Raw genomic sequence first — 21,790 nt, 5'->3', positions numbered from 1 at the left:
TTAGTCATCGTTGAGGTTCACATAAGCCAATCTAGGCTCCAGGCTCCATGGCTCAATCATCTGTGCATTTACCCATCACTGCATTATCTCAACCCTATACTATACTGCCTAAGTATAGCTTTTTATATACATTCTCGGTAACTAGCTATGACTTTATGACTGTGAATTGCATCCATTTCCATACCTCATTTAAGTTATTGCAACTTCTTATAATAGTTTACATTCTATGTGGCATTTAAAAATAAAAATTGCCTTGTGTTGAATGAAAGTGTTTCTTTGCCTCACCCTCCAATAATATGTATAGGGCACACATACTCAAGCCTTTATTCTGGGTCGGTAACCTTAGACTAGAAGAGGGAAGCCAAGTCCTTTGAGGCTGGACTCAAATTCCATCACCTCTTTGAAGCTTCTCTCACCCTCTCATGCAAAATAGGTCATTCCCTCCTATGAACTCCCATGGAGTTGTACTCTTTCGTTACACTTAGGTGTTTACAAATATATTGCCCACATCAGAGAGGATCTTAGTCTTTTGCATCTAACATAAGAACTGCTAAAAAGTTATTTTGTACTGTGGTGACAGAATATCTCTCTCTATATATATATAGATATAGATATAGATAGATAAAGAGATAGAGATAGATAGATAGATATAGATATATAGATATAGATATAGATATGTATATAGATATATCAGTTACAAAATTTAAAGAGAGAGAGAGAGAGAGAGAGAGAGAGAGAACCATGACATATGTAAACCATCTCCTACCACTGTCATGATACAATTACTAAATGCTTTTCTGAAAGCCGGATGCCTCCAGAGTAGACAGTTTCACTAGACTTTAAGCAGGTACATGTTTAAGTCCCACATGGCTACCTACTAATATATGATTATGGAATGCCAATAGTATTTTTACTACCGAGGTATTATAATACTGAATTTTAAAATTGCCTAATATTGTGCTAAGGCACAAAATGTTCCAGAAATATTAATAGTTATTAATAATAACGCTTCTTTGGGAAAGTATACACTGGGTATATTCTACATTCTTTTCAATTGTTTTTTACATCTCTTCAGATCCCAGACTGCTACATACCTGGCGGGGCATCACTGTGATCATGAAATAGCATTTGTTGACTGTAGCTTCAATATGAAGCACAGTATTTGTTCAGCTCCCTTGGTTAAAAACTCTTTCTTGGAACTAAGGGCTTCCAAATTTGCCTCTGGATTGTTTGTGCTTGGCTCCAGCAAAAGGCTAAGCAAACATTAAGCTAATAAGCTGTGATCTTTCAATCACCATTATTTCCAGTCCCCAAAGTTAACTCAATGTGCCGCCAAAAACACACTCATGTGCCTCGGTGGAAGCAGGAAATCTATGTCAATAAAGTGCACCATGGAACAAAGTTTGAAAATTCTCTTCGGAAGCTCTAGCTAGCTGCCCAGTGTAATCAGTTTCCCCTCCCATCCCTCACATTTTAAAAGCAGGTAGGAATTAACATTTTTATCTGTTCATCTCAAAGTGTAGTGTTCTACTGAATCCAAATTTTCAATTCGATGCTCATTTTTCATTAAGTACTTCATGTATGTGTTCACTTTACATCCCAATTGCAGCCCTTTCACCATGAACCCCCTTCTCCTTATAGCTCCTCCCCCACATACAGCCCTTCTCCCCAGATTTAAAGTATCATCAGGCCTATAAAATTGCATTGGCCAGTATCGTTTCTCTTACCTACAGAGATCACAATACTACTGGCCCAATGCTGATTTTGACTGTTCCTAAAGACACATGTGTTCCTTCATAACTAGACTTATAACCAGGCTCTAAGTACTGGCCTTCATTAGCTAGCATAAATCCTTTGTTACATTCTAATTTGCTTCCTTAGTCTTGACTTTGGTATTTGATATGTGGGTCCTTTGGCCAGTACCAGTAGCACCTGAGAGCTGCTGAGGATGGCTCATTGTGCAGCCTGCCAGCCAGACACAAAATAATTCATAACCTGACTGCTTAAATGCTCGGGCTTCATAACTGCAAATGATGGATTCTAAGTGAATCAAGGATCTGTTTCTAATTTTAGGATCCCATAAGCTTGAAGGCTTCACACGGAATTTTTCAAGTGATTGCATATAGCTAGTGTTACCTCTTAGGCATCTTTAAATATTTTAAATTAAAATTCTCTACAAAAGAATTTGGGATAACAAATATGTAACAATTATCCAGTGCTTGCTCTACAGTACATAGTCTAGGAATTTACAGGAATTTAATAATTTAGGAAAACTAAACAGAACCACTGCCCTGAGGCAGCATATAGTTTAATTGGCATATCCATATTATGTTTCAAACACCTAGAACACACACTTAGTTAAAATCATTTGCCTTTGAATCTTTCTTTTGAGAATGCTATAACTTCCTGACTACAAGTCCTGGGTCATTTTGATCCTTAGATGCTTACAGCTTGTCATAGCTGGTAATGTTATGCTGGCTTTAAAAAAAAAGAATAAATTATTTGCAGTCAAGGTGTAGAAATGAAATGTGGTACTACCAATAGAATAGAGATAATAGTACTTCGTGGTCCAGGAAAGGTCAGGGAGGACTACCCTTTGTACATAAGATTAAGGAAAATGCCTTCTTAGAAAAAGAGAAGAAAAATCAATAGTGGGAAAGTAGAAATACTGATGAAAAAGAGAAGACCAGCTGAGGGACAGTCTCAAAATTAGTGAACTTTAGGAATCAGCACTGCAGGGGTAGGACTTTGAAATATCTGCAACAGAGTAAGAATAAGAACTTATAATGATTATACGTTCACTCCTTCTGAGGTTTCACATAGACACTCACACTTAATGAAAAGTGTTATTGTCTCTTATGTACAGATCAAGACACTAAATCTTAGAAAAGACAAATGTTTTGTCTAAGGGCAGTAAGGATAAGAAAACTGAAGCCTGAACTCAATCTTTCTAGATTGTTCCACCAAGAAGCAAAGATCCTTATATTCTTCAGAGTGTATCTTATTCTCTCTAAACAAGAGAGCCTTTTATGAAGAATCTATGCCTTATATGAAGCCATCCTGGTAGACTCCGTGTCTTGTATCCTCCTCAAATGAATGTAAATCATTTAATCCACTCTTATGCTTTGAATTACAATTCTACATACTTCTCATTCTTACTGAGACAAGGTTTCACTATATGGCCTATGCTGACCTCAACCTGGGGATTGCCCTGCCTCTGCCTGCTGGATGTGAGCATTACAGCCATGAGTCAGCATACACTATTATCGGTATATTTAAAAGATAACTATCTGTTTACATTAAATGTAATTATCTCATCTACTTCTCAAACCAAATATTAATTACTTTAATTGTTCATGAGTATGTGCAGGTATACGTATGTGTAGAGGGGCAGAGACTAATCTAAAGTATTCTATCTGAAACACGTTGATCTTTGAGATGAAGGTTCTCTTTGGCATGTAAGTCGCCAGTTGGGCTAGGCTGATAGCCAGTGATCTCAGGGATCTGTCAGTCTCTGAAAAGGTAGTACCTGGATTTTTAATGAGTGCTAGGGGTGTGAGGTACTTTCTCAGTCTCCACAGCATCCCTTACCAACTGAGCCCTTTTAACATATGTTAAAGGATTAAACTTTGACTTCTTTATTCTGTTGTAAATGCCAATGTATTTTATGATGAAGATTAATCTTTGTGCAATGATGTTTTCAAGTCCCTCATCATTCACCAGGCATAGAGAGCTCCAACAATCATCCTAGAGCCGAGTACGGCTAATACAGTCTAATAAGCCAGCTTTTCTCAGATCAAATGGAATTTGCAACAATCGATATTTATGAAACAGTGTTTTCACCATTGTGAATTTTTGTGTTTCTTTGGTGAACAGGAACACAAAACATTTTACTGAAATATGTCTAGTGATATTCTGCTGTACTCATGCTCAGCCATCACCAGAGGAGCTTCCTCCTGCAGCAGATGGGAAAGACTACAGAGAATATGTAGAGAGCGAGAAACTTTAGAACGCTCAGCCCTTAATGGGATGTCTCCACCAAGTCCCTCCCCTCAGGGTTCAGAGAAGAAGCAGAAAAAGTGTAAGAGCGAGAGGAGATGGAGGACACTAAGAAAACAAGGACCACTAAGTCAACAAGACCAAAGCCTGTATGAATTCACAGAGATTAAATCAAAATGCACAAGTCTGCATCAGATACTCCATGAATGTGGCTTCCGGATTAGTGTTTTTAATGTGATTCCTAAGTGTGCAAACAGGTGGAATCTGCTTCTTACGCCTTATCTCCGGCTCTTTTCCTTCTGTTTGTTTTATTCATATCCTATATGTTACTTCTTATTTTATTTTTTATACTATACTATTCCTTAAAAACCTGTTTGTTTTCTAATGAGATACAGAAGTAGGGTGGGTCTGGATGAAAGGAAAGGGGAGAGGCAACTGGGAGAAGTAGGGGCAAGAGAAACTGATCTCTTGTGTGAGGGGGAGAATCTACTGTGAATAAAGGAAAAAGAAATGTGACTCTGGACAGCAGTTTGGGAAACAGTCTTACATCTCACCTCCCTCCTTAACTGGCTGAGGTGAATTCGGTCTGTGTTGCTCAGCCTAGACAGAGCTTGTTACGGAATCTGCAAAACTCAGATGCAAAAAAAAAAAAAAAAAAAAAAAAAAAAAAAAAAAACCAAAAACAAACAAACAAAAAAACCAAACAAACAAACAAAAAACCAACCAAACAAACAAACAAACAAAAACAAATCCTCAGCATGAGTGTGTGGACTAGATATGGATAGTTCAGGTGGCCAAAATGTCCCACAGCCATCTCTCACACTAGTGAAACTCATACTGACCCTACTCACCTCACTGGTCTACTCTTAAAAATATTGATAGAAAAAATATACTGTGCACACACAAGATAATTGACTCAGTTCGATGCCTGGGTGATAGCATGTAGCCATGATTTTCCTCATCCATATTCTTCCTGTACCCATCTCATTCTCACTTCTGTTTTTTTCATAGCTACTATTTTTCATTTTTACATTATAACTCAAAGGTTTCATTTGTCTATGTTTGTATATTTACAGTAAGACGCTTGCAAATAATGTTTAATGTTTGTTTATTCACTGCTTCATCCACTCGTCTTTTTCATTTCCTGTCATTTATTATATCACTATCAAGTCCTTATAGCACTTACATTTTTTAGGGGGATGTAACAGTTTAGAAAAATCTCTGAATAGAATCCATTTCGGAGCCACATTCACTTAAATATAATATTTATTAAACATTTTGTATACAAAATGCATGGAGTGGGTCTGTGGAGTGACAGCCAAATGAAGGGAGTGATAACTGAAGCAGAAGAAATCATTTCAGAGTAATGAGCTTGCCTTACCCTGGAACACTGTTGACTTGCTAAACATTTTCCCGAGCTACACTGAAGCCTTGAGGCCACCACAGTCTTTATACCAGTAGCTCCTTCTACTGATATTACAACCTTCATCTTTCCAAATTTGACAAACCAAGGGAGAGAGAGAGAGAGAGAGAGAGAGAGAGAGAGAGAGAGAGAGAGAGAGAAGACAAAAAGAATCTCCATGAAAGTAATCACATACAGGTCCTATTGTACCAGACATATCATCATCGTCCATCATCCTGATGACTTTTCATCATGTTCTAGATAAGACTAAACCTCCAGCATGCAGGGTGACATACTACTGCTCATACAAGCAACAGAGGTGAACCAGGACTTGTCCTGAAGCTGTTGGACTAGACTCTCATATTGCCACAAACAAAAGGGAAATAAGGGAACAGCGACATGGTGTGGGGCCATGAGACAAATCTCAATTCCAATTTCAATTCTACCTCATGCTGTGTAGTTTGTCTTAGGCAGATTCTTAACCTTCACTTTCCTAATGTCAAAAAATATAACCTATATTACAATACCAAAACTTACATGTTCACTATAATGATGATAAAAGGTCTATATAAAACTTACTGACTAGAGAATTGTTTTGTAATTGTTTGGGCTTGCCAAGTTTCCCTAGCAGCGCTAGGTGAGAGCAGTACAAATATTAGACAAGATGCACTGTAACAGGGACTGGATGGGCGGCTCAGTGATTGCGAGCACTTACTGCGCTTGCAGAGGACAAGAGTTCGGTTCCTAGTTCTTACAGGCAGCTTACAGCCTTCAGTAAGCCCAGGTTCAATGTTCAAGTGCTTACTTGTGGGCTCCATAGGCCCCAGGCATGTATGCAATGCTCTTTCATAGATGTAGACAAAAAAACCCTCTTACACAAAAAGTTACAAATAGAATAAAGCTTTAAAAAATAGAGACCATACTGCTTAGCCAGCGTAAGGCAAACAACTTGTACTCACTAAATATCCTGTGTTCTTGACAAAGAATTTCCTTTACAGAAGTCTATTCTAGACTCATCTTTTTCAATATCCCTTATAATATGCTCAGGGAGATAACAGTCAGAACCAAAACAAGTTCAAAGAATGCAGGGGAAAATGACCCTAGATTCTTTTATTTGTTTCTGTGACAGCTTTTTTAACCCTATCGAAATACTCTAATACTTAGCTTATTTTCCCCAAATCTAAGTGTGTGGTGGTAGTAAGAAAAATGATTTACTTCAACTACCACTGTTTTGTTAATTTCTCATGCTTAATAAGCCAAGAATACTGTCTTAATTAAAGAGACTCATTCTTCATCCCTTGCCTCCTAAGTGTTCTCTGTAGTAAATCCCAGCAACTCCATAACGATGTGTCACCAGGCTCTAAGACTGCATTGCGGGACCACTTCTCGCCTGAAAGTCAAATCTCTAATTAGCTCTCACAACTCAATAACTTCAGAATCTCAGGAAATACACCTTTTGAGATCCTTTAAGTATTGCTGTGCACACCCCTGACATGTTTAAAGGATGTGTCTATGGCAACACATGCCTATTCTTAGAAACGTTTAACACCCACATTAATTCTAGAGTATTCAGTCACAGAATCAAATCGTAGGGAAAAATATCTGCACTATATTGTAATTTCAGAACAAAGACAAACAAATCTTCCCTTTCACATGGAGCATTTTGCCCAAGGACACATCAGAATCGCAGCTGAAAAGGAGCAAACCCCTGTGCAAGAGGCAGTTGCCCATTCTGTAGCTGGCTTCCTGGGCGTTTCAAGAAGGCATCTGCAGAGGCACTCTGATACTGTTATTCATTAACTCCACCATAGACAGAGCAAATTATTATGGTAATCCTCTTTGCATTTATATTAGAAACACATTTCTAGTGAATATGGAAACTGTGGCCTTTTAGGAAGACAGGAGAATGGCTCCAGGTAACAGCTTAATTTCAGGATCACTTTGGCGATCCATGGTTGGATGATTCTGGGGAGGTCCCAGCACCATGTGTTCACTAAGAACAGCTTACTGTGCAGACCAAATCCTTAACTCAAGGTGCCCATACTCAGGATAAGGACCATCATCTGTGTTTTCCCTGCATCTAAGCCATTTTTTTCTACCAGTAGCTTAGGTCCAGAGCCCATTTAAACTATCTAGAAGCTTGAGCCTAGCCTATTCAAAGTCCCCAACAGAAATACGTCTTGTAAAGGTAGTCACTCAAGAATTTATTGGAATTTTTTAGAAACAGGATCTGTGTAATCATATGTCTGAGATACACTGACTAAGCTATAATATATTATGAAGGTATTTACACTGAATCAGCTAATTTTAAAAGCTGAATTTGAAATAAAAATTTAAAGTTTACAAATAAATAAAACTTTAAAAATAAAGTTTACAAATAAAGTTACAAATAAATTCATAATTTAAAAAAAGAATATCGGCTTATATTTATTCATTTTCTCAGTCTGGCACTTATCAGGAAAGAAAAGCCAGCCAGGGATTTAATTGGAAATCATCTTTGAGACCTCTTTTCCTTGCTCATTAAAACAAAATCCATGTTCAATGTTCAGGTCAATTTCTAAATATTATGTGAACTTTGACATCTCTCTTAAATTTTTTACACCAAGGAGCACTGGTATTAAGGTTACTCTATGTTTGAAATTTAATTCTTTAGCTACTATTTGGCATATGTACAACCAAGACTATATTTTAATTAATAAGTATACTTAAAGTAATGAAAATACCATATAATCCAGTATAGCCACTACTATTGGGTCTAATACCATTTGTTAACCACAAATTCCTGTATTTAACTCTTAAAGGCAATGACATTCTAATAATATGGTTTTGTTCAGTATATGTGAGGCAAACAACATGAGACAAAATACCTGTTCCACTACAACTAAGTTATTAGTACTGCTGTTTGACTGATTAAATGGTTAAACAGAGTATATATAGGTACGAATTTAAGGACTCACATGTATTCTACTCAATTCATTATTTACATATTTCATGTGGTATAAGTAAAATTATACCTAGTTCAGAGGCAAAAATGTGTGTTCATTACATATGGGGTTCATCTCAGAATTTTCTGATTTTAAATTTAAATTTAATCTGATTTTAAATTAAAAAAATGTAAATTCCAATACCAAACTAACCATGATTCACTGTAATAGGTCTATGAAGAAATAAGAGCACAAAACCAGATGTAATTAATTCTTAAAGACAATCAGAAGATCATTTTATGTACATGTTCTCAGTTGATGCAAATTGTCATCATTCTTAGTATATCTGAGTATTATTTGTGATCATTCTATTCCTTATATAAATGAACATTATGATAATAATATTCCCAAATCTTCCACAAGATTGTCACAATATCCCTACCATTTATTAAGTAAATCACAAGTTATGCACATCACAGCTTCTTGGGGAAAATTTTAAATCCAAATTTATCTAACATATTACTTAAAAATTCTGCTGGAACTTCTATAATTCATTATGGGTTTTTTTTGTTTTGTTTCGTTTTGTTTGTGCACATTTTTTAACTTCTATAAGCTTCCAAAGTTGTTCAAAGGGTCATGCTACCTGCTAACATATCATTAAGATATGGAAACTTCCTGAACACAAATAACACGGCATTAACATTGCCTACCCAGCCCTGCTGTCTACACTTCTCCATCACTTGGGTTTGATGTCTTATACATGTTGTAGTCCGTCTTTCTCAGTCTTCAGGGTTTACATGTATTTTCCTTTCATCTAAGAACTTTTGCTATCTCCTCAAGTCTCACCATTGTTAAATATCAAACACTCTTCCATGAGACTTTGTGATGAATTTAAATGGGTATCCTCTTAGTTGCCACAGAAAAGTTCTGGTACAGCAATTAGATTGTATTCATTTGGGTTTTGTTTGGTTTGGTTTGGTTTGGTCGATTGTAAACTTATTGGAGGTAGAGAGGCTATATCCTTTCCAGACTAAACGGTAATTCTTAGTACTGTCCATAACACTTATAAGTATTTATTTATAAAATTAACGACTTAAATCTTCATTAGACAGGAGCTACAGTAAATTTCCTTTCCTACAGAAGTTTCTAATGAACTTTGTATACTCCATGTAATGATTAATCTTGGTTTTTGACTTGACTTGGTATTTGAATCAACTAAGAGATAAGCTTCTAGGAGAAGTGTGTGTGTGTTTATGAGAGTATTTCCAAGACGGATTACTAAGGGGGAAGACCTTGCCCAAGACTAGACAGCACCTTTGTAGCAGTCTAGATCTGAAGAAGTCCTAGAGTAAAGCTGCTGCTTGCTGCCTTCATTCTTACTGGTGAGTGCATTTATCCCATTCCAGCACCTCCTGAATCCCAACCATTTCAGTGACTTTAAAATATGTCTTCCTTGGCTTTGCAACATGATCTGAAGTTTTGTAGCCCTCTAGGAATCTTTCACATCTGTGGCACCAGACTGTGACTATAAAATTCCATGGCAGAAGTTTAGATAGACTAAATGCATTTCATGCTATGAGATGGACATGAAATGATAGACAGAAGGGTGGGATGTTATGGTTTAGTGATGCAGTTTGGCATCAGCCTGACAAAGACTAAAGTTATGGTAGGTAATTTTGATTGCTAATTTGATAGGATTTAGAATCATCATAGAAACAAACCTCTGGACATATAGCTGAAGTGTTTCCTAAAATATTTTAGCAGATATGTTAAGGCTCACACTGTATGTAGACAGCATCATTCTATGGGCTTTAGTCCTGGACTAAATAAAAAGAAGAAAACTAGCTGAATAGAAACCTTCATCACTTCTTCTTTCTGACTGTGGTTACAGTGTGACCAGTTACCTGAAGGTCCTGCCATCATGGTGGCCATACTTTCAGAACGGGAGTCAAAGTAAACCCTTATCCATTTGCTTTTGTTAGATATTTTGTCACATAGAAGAGTGAGACATGAATAATATCCTACAGAAAAAATATTGAAGCTGTGAGGTGACTGCACCTTTGACCTGATTAAAAAGAAATCAACACCACAGAGAAATAGCTCCTTACAAAGTGGAAGAGACTCTTGCTGAATGCTAAATAGATGGATGTCAGGAGATCAAACCTATCCTCAGGTTAATTGACCCAAACTAGAGACATTTGAGTGATTTCAACCAATGACCACCTAGACCTCAGGAATTTATAAAATTGCCTAGTTTTGAATTTCTTCATTTTGTTTGTCCATCAACTTCTATTTTTCCACAGTGATTTGAAACAAAAAGGGGCCTACAGAAAGCAAGAAGCCAAAAGGAGTTTTGCTCCATGGACAGCCTTGTGGGGAAATAGATACTTGGCAAACTGCAGAGGTAGAGGTGGCTTTCTTAGTTATGAAAGGTAAGGAAGACATTACAAGAATCTTGGGTCAGCAATTAAATAAAGTGGGCAACGGGAGGTTGAGGCCCAAGGTCAAGTCTCTTGCCTCACAGCTGGAAACATGGGACATTCCTTCTCCTGTCTTGCTACTGTTAAACCTAGCTTAGAAAACAATTGAGTCTTCTGAAAAATGTAGGCTTGAACTTAAACTCACTTAGTCTCTAAATCTGTGTCCACATTAGCAAAATAAGAGAACATATACTCTTTGAAGAAGGAAAAAACAAACATTAGCTTTCTCACTCAGTGAATGTTTAATGGAGGTAGTTTTGACTTGAGACTTATTGGTAAAACATATGGTAGGTATATATTGTTTATTATCTAATTGGCACAGCACTATCTGTTTTTCTTTCATCATAATTAGCTTAAAACATAGGGCAAGAAAAACATACAAATGGACATAAATACCATATACACACAAACACACACATTCACACACATACATATGCATATACACACATACACACACATCACAGTGTGTGCATAAGCAATCAGTCCTAACATGAACTAAATACAAAAATCATTATTTTATATAAATAAACCTTTATATCAGGGCTTAAGACAAAGTACGGCAACTTAATTTTTCTATTGTGTCCCCCTGTGATATATCTTTGATGCTGTCAGACAAGAACCCTTGGCTTCATGGGCTATGACTCAAAAACTTCACTGAAAGCAATAAATAGCTAGTATTTTGTGGGAAGGGAACCATGACTTAAGCAATCTTTTTAAATGAGCAGCTGGTAAATATTTTAGGGGAAGCACTGGTGAAATCATGAATAGATGGCAAGACCACACAGGCATATTCCTGGCATATAAGCAGGGATGACATTGAGAAGTGGAATTGTTTTGTATTTTTAGAAAGACAGGTTTGGTGACAGATATTATATAAATCTAGTTATATATTTTCAGAGCCCCACATTGGAATCCTATGTGGTCTTTCCGAAGGCCTCTGTGCTGTATGTAAATGAAGCATTTCGAATCAGAGGATGGAAAGAACAACATCACATTCTGTCACTTCTGAGACATCTGTGGTATAGGAAAACAGAAAGAATTTAAACATTCAGAAAATCTGGGTCAGAGGATCATCAAACATACAAAAGATGAAAGACCGACCAAGGCTTCTCTCCTGGAGGCTGGAAACTCAGTAGTTGAACTGAGAGAAATAAAGGAGTGGAGGATGCACTAGGCTGCTTTCCATCGGTTGTGGGGATGATGAATTTGAAGTAATGGTAGGACCTGCTGAGCAAAAAAAAAAAAAAAAAAGCCTACAAGCACCTAGTGTTGCAGTGTAGAAATGAGAAGAAAAACATCCTATTAGCTTTCAAAGGAATCAACAAATTATCAAGCAATTGCTTGCATTTCTAACTCAATTTAAAAAAATAAAAACAGCAATACTTGCTTACTGTGGTATGGGAATTATAAAAGCTTGGATGGCAACTGGTTTTATAAAGAATGGGGCAACTCCCTGGGAATACATGGTTTGAAAAATTAGAAATGTCATTTCATAAACAAAATATGCTGGTTGCCAGTTTAAAAAATTACTTACTAAAATATAAACCACTTGCAAATCCTTGAGAGGACAAAACAACAGCCAGAAACTGGTGGAAATGACCAGAAAATAAATAAAGAATGGACAGAGGATGTTCTTTGTGGTGGATAATGTCAGATAAATTCAAACAGGAAATTTACCAAAGGCATGGACAAGAATGTGGCTGAAGCCAAAGATGAGGCGTGGCATGCCACGTCTTGCTGATTTTATTCCACAGATCAGCAGGCAACATGTTACACTGCAAGGCTTCGGTTTGAATTCTTAACCTGGAAAATGACCCTTTTTAATAAAATTTACATGAAGTGTATGCTACATCTGCAGATGGTTAAAACCCAAAACAAAGGAATGAGACTCTTTCCTATGTTACGTTTTCATAACTGAAAATGTCCTAAGGCAATGCTCACAGAATAAAAACTGCATGACTTGACGCTCACACAGCAAAGTACAATTGCCCCAATCACCAAAATCTGTATTTGAATAAACAGCACAGCAAGTAAAAGCAATGTTAACTTTAGAGATACCTTCTGAGACAGTAACAATTTAAAATGTGTTCCTCTTTAGAACAAATGCTCTGTCTCATGAGAAATTTTCAGAAGACCAATAAATTGTACCCTATTTCTTATAAGTAATTTGAAAGACTACATTTATGTAATTGTATTAAAGGATAAAGATATATACATATTTTCATACAATTATAAAATGACAAAGGGTCTATAATAGTAAAATTTTAATACTGCATACATCCGAAGAAAAAGAAACACCTAAAATAGACATAGGTTATCTATGTAGTCGACTAGAAAGATGACATTAAATTACCCTGCAAAGATGAAATGAGGGAAAACAATGTCCACAATATCTAATATTTGCCTAACTCTTCTTGGTATTATCTATTTTGTTATGCATATTCCTATGAATGCATGTGTGTGCACTGAAGAAGGCAGATGATAGAACAAGAGAATAATAGTAATTCTACCAGGGAAGTGATTATTTGTTAATTTATGGTTAGGTGTGTGTGTGTGTGTGTGTGTGTGTGTGTGTGTGTGTGTGCGCGCGCACGTGTGCGTGCTCATGTGTGTGCATGTAACTGTGTGTGTAAACATGTGTGTGTTTGTGTTTCTGTCTGTGTGTGATTGTTTGGTTTTTGCTTTGGTATTTTGGTTTTCTGTTGAGATAGGGATGTCACTGAAGTAGTGAGCCTCTTGCCTCTGCCTCCCCACTGCCTCAGGCTACTAAATATGAAATAACTCAAATTGTGAATGCATGTGTATTGAATCTGCACATGCGATTACATGAATCCATGTGAGGTAGCAGAAGGCCAGAACAGTACATAAGATGTCTTCTTCTTCTATGATCCTCTAAATTGTTGTCTTTAGACACAGTACCTCACTGAACTCAAAGCTGTTTTAGCTAAGACTGGCTGGCCAACAAGCTATCTGGGTGAGGATATCTGACTATCTTAGCCCACAAAGTTGGGTTTCCAGGCAGGGACTGTTTGCTTACATAGGTATAAGGGGATTCGAACCTTTGTCTGCATGAATAAAGAGCAAGGTGTTTTATGCACTAAACCAACAACTCCCTGGTTCCCCAACTGAAGTGATGAATTTTAATTTCTGGGGAATAATACAATCTTTCAAAAGCATGAACACAGCATTGAAGTCTTAGAAAGCAAAATCACCTAAGTCTCACCAAAGATGTCAACGTATTTACATATACCCTGGAGACTGTCCACAAATTCCATTCAGCATACACCTTTTAAGAATAAACTTATGAAGATTTTTACTTTATGTTTATACTTTAAAAATAATTCTTAGAGCTAGAAAGATGGTTCAGAAGTTAAAAGCACTTGCTCGTTGATCTTCCAAAAACCAGAGTTTGGTTACTAAAGTCCACTTTTGACAGTTCATAATATCCTATAACTCCAGCTCTAAGGGATCTTACAACATTCTAGCCCCTAAAGGTCCCCAACTTATATGTTCATATGTACACACATTATATATACCACATACACATAGTTAAAAATAACTCTTTAAAATAAATTCAATTAAAATGTTTTATTTTCCTATCATAAATCAATCTACCCCAACTGTTTCTCCTCTATCCCTTTCTTCCCAATCTTCTGTTCTCTTTTATATTTTTTATAACTTACTAGGTCTAATTTGTGCTAACCATATACTTATGGTTATAGGGATAGCCACAAGAGTATAGAGTCAACTTACTAGGGCCTGAAGAAAACTGAGTCTACCCCATCCAGAGCCCATCAATTTGCAGTACTTCTTCAGTTAGGGCTGGTATCTTGTGAGCCCTTCCACCCTCCATGCTATCATGTTGCCTGGCTTGATCCTATGCAGGCAATCGCAGCTATTATGAATTCATTAATGTCCTTCTTATGTCCAGAAAACACTGTTTTAGTGCCGTGGTCTCTGGATCCCACAATTTTTCTGTCCTTATCCTGTGAAGGTGCCTGAGCCTTGAAGGAAAGTGAATTTGTTATTAGTTTTTTATTGTTGTTGCTCTGATAGAAATGTCGGGAGGGCAGGAAGGGGATTCGATGGGGAGGGGAAGACCCATATAGAAGAAGGGGAGGGGGACGTAATTGGAGGCTTATGTCCTGGAAACCGGGAAATGGAATAACATTTGAAATGTAAATTTAAAAAAATCCAATGAAAGAAAAAAATTTATGACCAAAAGCAACTGTTGGAAGAAAGTGTTTAGCTGACTTCTAGTTCTAGAGCGGGTATACATAAAGTTAAGAAAGGCAACCAAAACAGGAAAATAAGTGATCACATTTCACCATACAGGAAGCCAAGAGGGAACTGTACCTGAGATAAGGCTAAAAACTCTCAAAGATTTCCCCCACCTGATACACTTAGTCTAGTAAGACTTAAACCCCAAAGGTTTCATAATTATATGAAACTGAGCTACCAATCAGAGACCAACAGTTCAAATCCATGAGCCTATGGAGGAGAATGTTTGTTCAAACCATCACAGGAGTGTTGCAGATGTCCCATTTGTGAATGAGCACTCCACAGAGTCTTACTTTCTACACTTGGACCAATTGTTAATTTATGCCTCAATTGCCATTTACTAAACAAAGGAATTTCTCTGATGAAGTTTTAGAGAATAGCCCCCAAACAATATCGCCTGTTGCCATTGTCTTTGGTTGTCCACCAAAGTTTGATGTTAAGATCTTACTGTTTAAGATACCACATACTTTGCTCACAGGAGAAATAGAGGTAGTATGGAGCAGGAAGTTTCCACCCTCTTCATTATCTTTTATACTACCGTAAGGTTATATGTAATCTGCTGTGGTACTCAAATGTCTTACATACCTTCAAATACTTTAAACTATAATAATGAATTGGGTGGCAAGATGGATATGCCCATGGATGTGGTAACATCATGCAAGGTATGGGGTTAACCAACCATAGGACAACATGCTTTTGGTATTGTAAATCTGGTCAAGGGCCCATGGTGGGAGCACACAAACCCCATGGTGAATCTACTACTATATTTGCAAAACATATATCCACTGTATCAACCTATCCTTTAAATTTCTATCTCTATACCCACAGATTTTAAAGTAAATTTTAAAGACTTTGATGAAATTTCATAAAGGTTAAAATGCTTGGAAGTAGGTTTTCTAGGTCTTTCATAACCTAAGGCAGCAAACTTTTTATCGTGTGCTGGAAGTGGGGAAATTAAGGCAGTAAGGGATTCTCTGACTTATTCAAGGGCACCCAAAAGTCAACGCCTAAATGAAGTTATGGCATATTGCTTCCTAGACACTCATTAGTCTGAAGAGCAGCAGTACCTACAAAATGTTAGTCTCGGATGCAATGGCAACAGTTCTACAAACATGGCTTTGTTGTTGTTGTTGTCTTTCTTCCTTTTTTTCTTTCTTCTTTCTTTCTCCTTTCTTTCTTGCTCTTTTTAACCTTTAATCTTTATGCCATAGAAAAAGTAGTTCTCTGCAGGAACCTCCACCATTTTCCAGGAAGGCAGCACAGTGTAGACAATAACTGCTCTGGTTGAAAGCCTCTCTATTTAGAGCCTCAACCTCAAAACACAAAGAAAATTTAACTCTTCACTTACAAAACTGGAATAGGTTTGTCTTCACTCTATTGTTCTTATAATGGATTTCTGATCATGCATTCAAATTTGTGTTTCTTGAATCAAAATTATTTTATACCCCATAGGTAGTGTCATCAAAATCTAAACAGAATCTGGTCATCTTTACTGCTTGGCCTCTGCTCTAGTATCTACACTGACCATATGGTTATGGCCTGCAGACATGAGCACTTGTAGCCCAGGAAAGGTCTGGGAAAGTAAGATCTGGAGCCCCATCTAGCTCTCTTTCTCAGTACAGAACTTTGGCTTGTTTCCTCATCCATACCAGATAGAATCCTCTGATGCAGCTTCTTCGTGCTCCTTCCTCAGTCAATATGTTATATGAAAAAGTTGCAAGAAAAATCGCAAGACACATGTTTTTGTAAAAATTTCTATCAATAGTGAAAGTCTCAAGAATCTGAAATTTCACCTTATTTCTCCTTGTTCTCCCAGGAACAAGGACAACTGTCAACTTGGAAACTATCTTGCTTTTTCCCAAACATCTAGGAAATTCAGCTGTTTGCAGAAGAGTACATTCCAAGTCACACTGAAATACTATACTTAATAAGACTCTGGTCTGATTAACAATATCTCTGCTTTCTATTCCTTTTGGTCAGTGCAAGGCTAACTTTAAAAATAGTTGAAAATAAATATCACCAATCCATTCAAACATCTTTGTATTTCAGCATTTCCTCTGGTGTGTGGTATTTTCCTCCTGTTCTAGGAAGGATCTCTAGTTGAGAACCTTGCATTTGCTGATTTGGGATTCCATTGAATACACCATAAACTGATGGGTTTAGCAACAATAAATATCTATCCCTAATGGGTCCATACATCAAAAAGCCAGGAACAAGCTTGAAATATTTGGTATCTAGTGATGGTCTAACAATCTCATTGATAGCTTTCTCTCACTCTAACCTTATATTAAAAGGGGCAATAGAGATATTTGGACTTTGATAAATGCAAATCTTCCATATATAAGTGCTTGATTCTCGTGACAAGAATAAGCCTTTAATTTCTAGGGAGAAGCAATCATTCAGTTCATAATACCTTTTTATGTGCTTGGAATTGAGATACAGAGACATGTAAAGTTCTTTAAATAATTTCTTTTATATATTCACTAGTTTAAAATAAATGCATTTGAAAATGTGTGTAGTTTACCAAAATTAAGGATTACTAATAATGATATATTTAACAAAAGGTGGAAAATATTTGGAGACCATGAATAGAAACCTTTCAGGCTTTCAAAGGGAACCAACAATTGGCATAGGGTAAACTATTGTGAAAGTTTTTACAGTATCAATGATGTTCCAAGAGCTCAGTTTAGTAGATCTTAAATGCAGGAAGCTTTCCTTGTAGAAATTAACTATCAAACTGTCTGACTTTTCCCAGGGTCTAGAACCTGAGAGATGAAATGACCGAACTGATGATTGTAGGAAGTAAGAGATATAGAGGCATAGCCACTTCAAAGGAGTTTAAAATTCATGGCCAATGTTTGTCCTTTTTCAAATATAATAAGACTTAAATAGGATTGTCCCCTTGTCCTGGTTGCTTAAAAGGAGAAAGAGAATCATTAAAAGTACAGACTGTGAGATTTCAGGTTCTCCTGAGAGAACAGCAAGCAATCAAAACACGTCATGTTTCTCACAAAGGAGACACACGTGATGATCAAAAAAACAGGCTCATGCCTCCAATTTTACATTTCATGCATGATTACATTGTAAGTTGTGATAATAAAAATTCAGAATTCACTTCAGGTTATTAAAACACGAACTATTATGGAGAAAAGAGAAGCACACACTCAAAAGCATAGTGAAGGTGGGAGGGAGAATATAGATTCTTTTTCTTTCCATTTCAGAGACTAAAAAATGAGATTTTATTACTTAAAAGTAATATCACAAAAAGGAACTGAGAAGATGTCTCATTAGGTGAAATTCTTGTTACACAGGCATCGGGTCCTGATTTTGATCTCCAACACCCTTCCATCCTCATCTGTCCAAAAAAAAAGGTGGGGGGGACAAATAGATCCCAAAATTCTTTTTTGGCTACCCAGCCTGATGTAATTCCTAGGAGCCAGTGAGAGATCCTAGAAGAAAAAAAGGAAGAATGAAGAGAGAAAGAGAGAAAAAATATGTGTTTGTGCACGTGTGTGTGTGTCTGTGTGTCTGTGTGTGTGAGAGACAGAGACAGAGAGAGAGAGAGAGAGAGAGAGAGAGAGAGAGAGAGAGAGAGAGAGAAGAGGAAGAAGTATGATGATTACACAAAGACTGATACCTGAGGTTGGCCTCTGGCCTCCAAGTGAATGTGTATATACACAAATAAATAGAAAAGAAAGCTGAGATTTTTCAAGTATCATAAATAGATTTATTTACAAATAGAAATAAAAGGATAATTTTTTCAATGTGCTAATTAGTTGAAAAGAATAATTTTTCAATAATATGAGAAGGCCTATGGTCATGTTAAATGACCTAGAAAAAAAGCTTCAATATTATATGTGATAATCTACCATCATTTATTTTTCCCTAGTGTACTGAACAAATTACAGAAGTCAAAAAGGCTTTTAACTTTGTGAGAAAGTAAAAGTGTGGGCGAATCAGTAAGGAAGACTGTAGGAGGAATGTCTACTACAGAGAAAATTCAATCTCCAAAGAGCAGGGAAAAAAAAACAAAAAACAAAAAGAAAAAAGAAAAAGAAAAAAGGGCATGTTTCTAAGGCACCTAGTTTCTTTGCTATCTTGGAGCTCAGGCAAACATCCAAAGCAAAGTTATGTTTAAAAGGGAAAAGTAGACTTTCTCCTTGGTTCTCCAAGGAACCCCGAAACCATGGAACTTTGGCTTCCCCTGAAACTTTGAAATCCCTCTTACCCTTACTCATTTCCTTAAGGGTATTTTCCTATAGAGATTCTACAAATTATTCGCTGTACAATAAATGACACGGACCTTCCCTGGGCACTAGACTGCTAAGAACATGTGGTCAGGTAGATGATGTTTAGCAGCAATTTTGAAGGAAAATTTTGCATTTTAATAATAATTTAGTGTCCTGGAGAAATCTTAGTCTTGGGGCTGAAGAGATAGCTTAATGGGTAAAGTACTTAGGAGGCAAACACGAGGCCTGGAGTTCAAATGCTGACATAGAAAATAGGGCACAGTAACATACATCTGTGATTCAGTGATTTTATGATGAGATTGACGGTAGAAAAAAAAGATCCACTGAAAGTTCATAAGGTAGTCTACATGGTAGTAAACAGTATAAGTCCTTGTCTTGAACAAGCTGGGATATGAGGACCAAAAGGTAACTTTGTATCTGACCTCAACATATGAGTTATTACATGTATTGATATACACGAAAATAAAATAATTTTCAACCTTCTTTTTCAAGTTTTAATGTGGGTAGAAATCAAACAGTTGAGATAAGACAGCAGGTTATGGTAATGTCCATTTAGAGAGTTCTGCTGCTTTTTTATTACGTTGCCTAACTTATTTCCAAGTTTCTTTGGACTGAGGAATTCTTTGCATTTGTGGTGATTTATACTAATTTGATAAACATCTAGAAAACTTTTAAAGCTAATGTAGTAGACTGAATAAAATGGCCCCCATTGGTTCACAGGGAATGGCACTATTATGATCCTGGCAGCTGGAGGAGGTATGGCTTTGTTGCAGGAATTATGTATGCCACTGGGGTAGGCTTTGGATCTCAGAAACACAAGTCTGGCCAGTGTGTCTCAGTCTTTCTTCCTGCTGTCTGCCAATCTGGATTGGAGTAGAGAAGAACTCTATTCTCCTTCTCCAGCACCATACCTGCCTGAACATGGCCAATGCTTCTACCACGAGGACAGTGGACTAAACTTTTGAAGCCATTCCTAATTAAATAGGTTTTATTTATAAGAGTTGCTGTGGTCATGGTGTCTCTTCACAGCAACAGAAACCCTAACAATGACAGAAACTAGTACCAGGGAGTTGGGCGTTGCTGTTATAGGCTGATCATGCCTTTGCTTGGACGAATGTGGACTTTTCAGACTTTGGATTAGAAAGGCAGCTGTAATAAGTGACATTTAATGTGCCACACTAGTAGGCATAGAAGACATTGGTGCTGAGGGTAGTTTGAACTGTAGGGTCCCTGGCTTAAGAGGTTTTAGGGGAGAAGAATATTAGCATGTGGCTTAGAGACTCTTCCTGTGAGATTTTTTTGGGGAAAAAATAAGGTGGCTAGCTTTTACCCTTGTCTGAAATGTTGAAGAGTTTTTAGATTAAGTGGATTTGCAGAGGAAGTCCCAAAGCAGCCTGTTATCAACTATGTCATCTCGCTGTTAGTGGTCACTATTATGTAGATCTATAATGAAAAGGAGGGAGCTAAGCAAGGCAAATGAAGGACAGATAAGGCCACTTTTATAGACAATATTGTTGGAGCACATTTATGCTTTGTATTACAGAAAGGATTCCATATGGAAATACTGTAAGAAGCTCAACACACACACACACACACACACACACACACACACACACACACACACACACACACCCCTGAATTGATCTTTATTGTAGATGTTCCCTTGAGAGGAAGAGGAGGGTCAGTTACCATAAGGAATAGGCCAATTCTTGTCATACAGAGATAACCAATCACAAGTAATAACATAGGAGATACTAAGCAACTGGCACCAATACCGTGAATCCCGACCGACATAGGCAGACCACATAATGACAGGGGGCAAGTGTGAACTTGGAGACAATTGACTTTCTTTGTCCCTTTTTTCCACTAAAAATGCTAGCTGAAGATGAGAGCAGGAATGTCATTTTTTTGTTCTGGAATAGTGACCTTCTGTCTTCTTAGATTATCAAATTGCTGAATAGAGCCCAGCTTAAATATTCAATTCCAGTCTCTGCTATTAGAAATTTGTGGAGACAGGAAGCATGATCTCTAGTATTTGGGTTATATTGCTATGTTGTGTCCAATCCATGACCTGGAGCAAGGCTAAGCCCCATTATTTTCAAAAATTGAACATGATTGTGCTGGGGTTCATTTCTCATCACATTGCTAGAATAAATTCTGTACCGCAGGAAGTGGACACAGCATAGTAAACATGTACCACAGAACTCGTAGATCCTATCCAAGAGATACTTCCTTGTCTGGCTCTAAGAGCAGTGACACGCTGAAGAGGACACACAGCGGCCTGTGGCCAAAAGGTAAGGGGAGTTATTTAAAATTAAGTTTCATTAATCTCCCAACCAGGGAGAATATGTTGCTACAGAACGCATGCCCCTGAAGCTACAACGCCTTTTTATACATTCCTAGCACAGTGAATAAAACCCGTTATCAGTCAACGGGATTGGCCCACTCCTGAAA

The 21,790-nt window shown here is 37.1% G+C and overlaps 1 protein-coding gene across 12 annotated transcripts in view; it reads right to left on the bottom strand.

The window, feature by feature from the left end:
- The window catches only part of Dlg2 (discs large MAGUK scaffold protein 2), a 2,051,694-nt gene that overhangs the window by 1,400,400 nt on the left and 629,504 nt on the right, over positions 1-21,790 (bottom strand). The window lies entirely within an intron of this gene.

This window comes from Rattus norvegicus, chromosome 1 (genome assembly GCF_036323735.1).
Source record: "Rattus norvegicus strain BN/NHsdMcwi chromosome 1, GRCr8, whole genome shotgun sequence".
NCBI lineage: Eukaryota > Metazoa > Chordata > Mammalia > Rodentia > Muridae > Rattus > Rattus norvegicus.
This window is presented reverse-complemented; position numbering and strand designations above follow the sequence as displayed.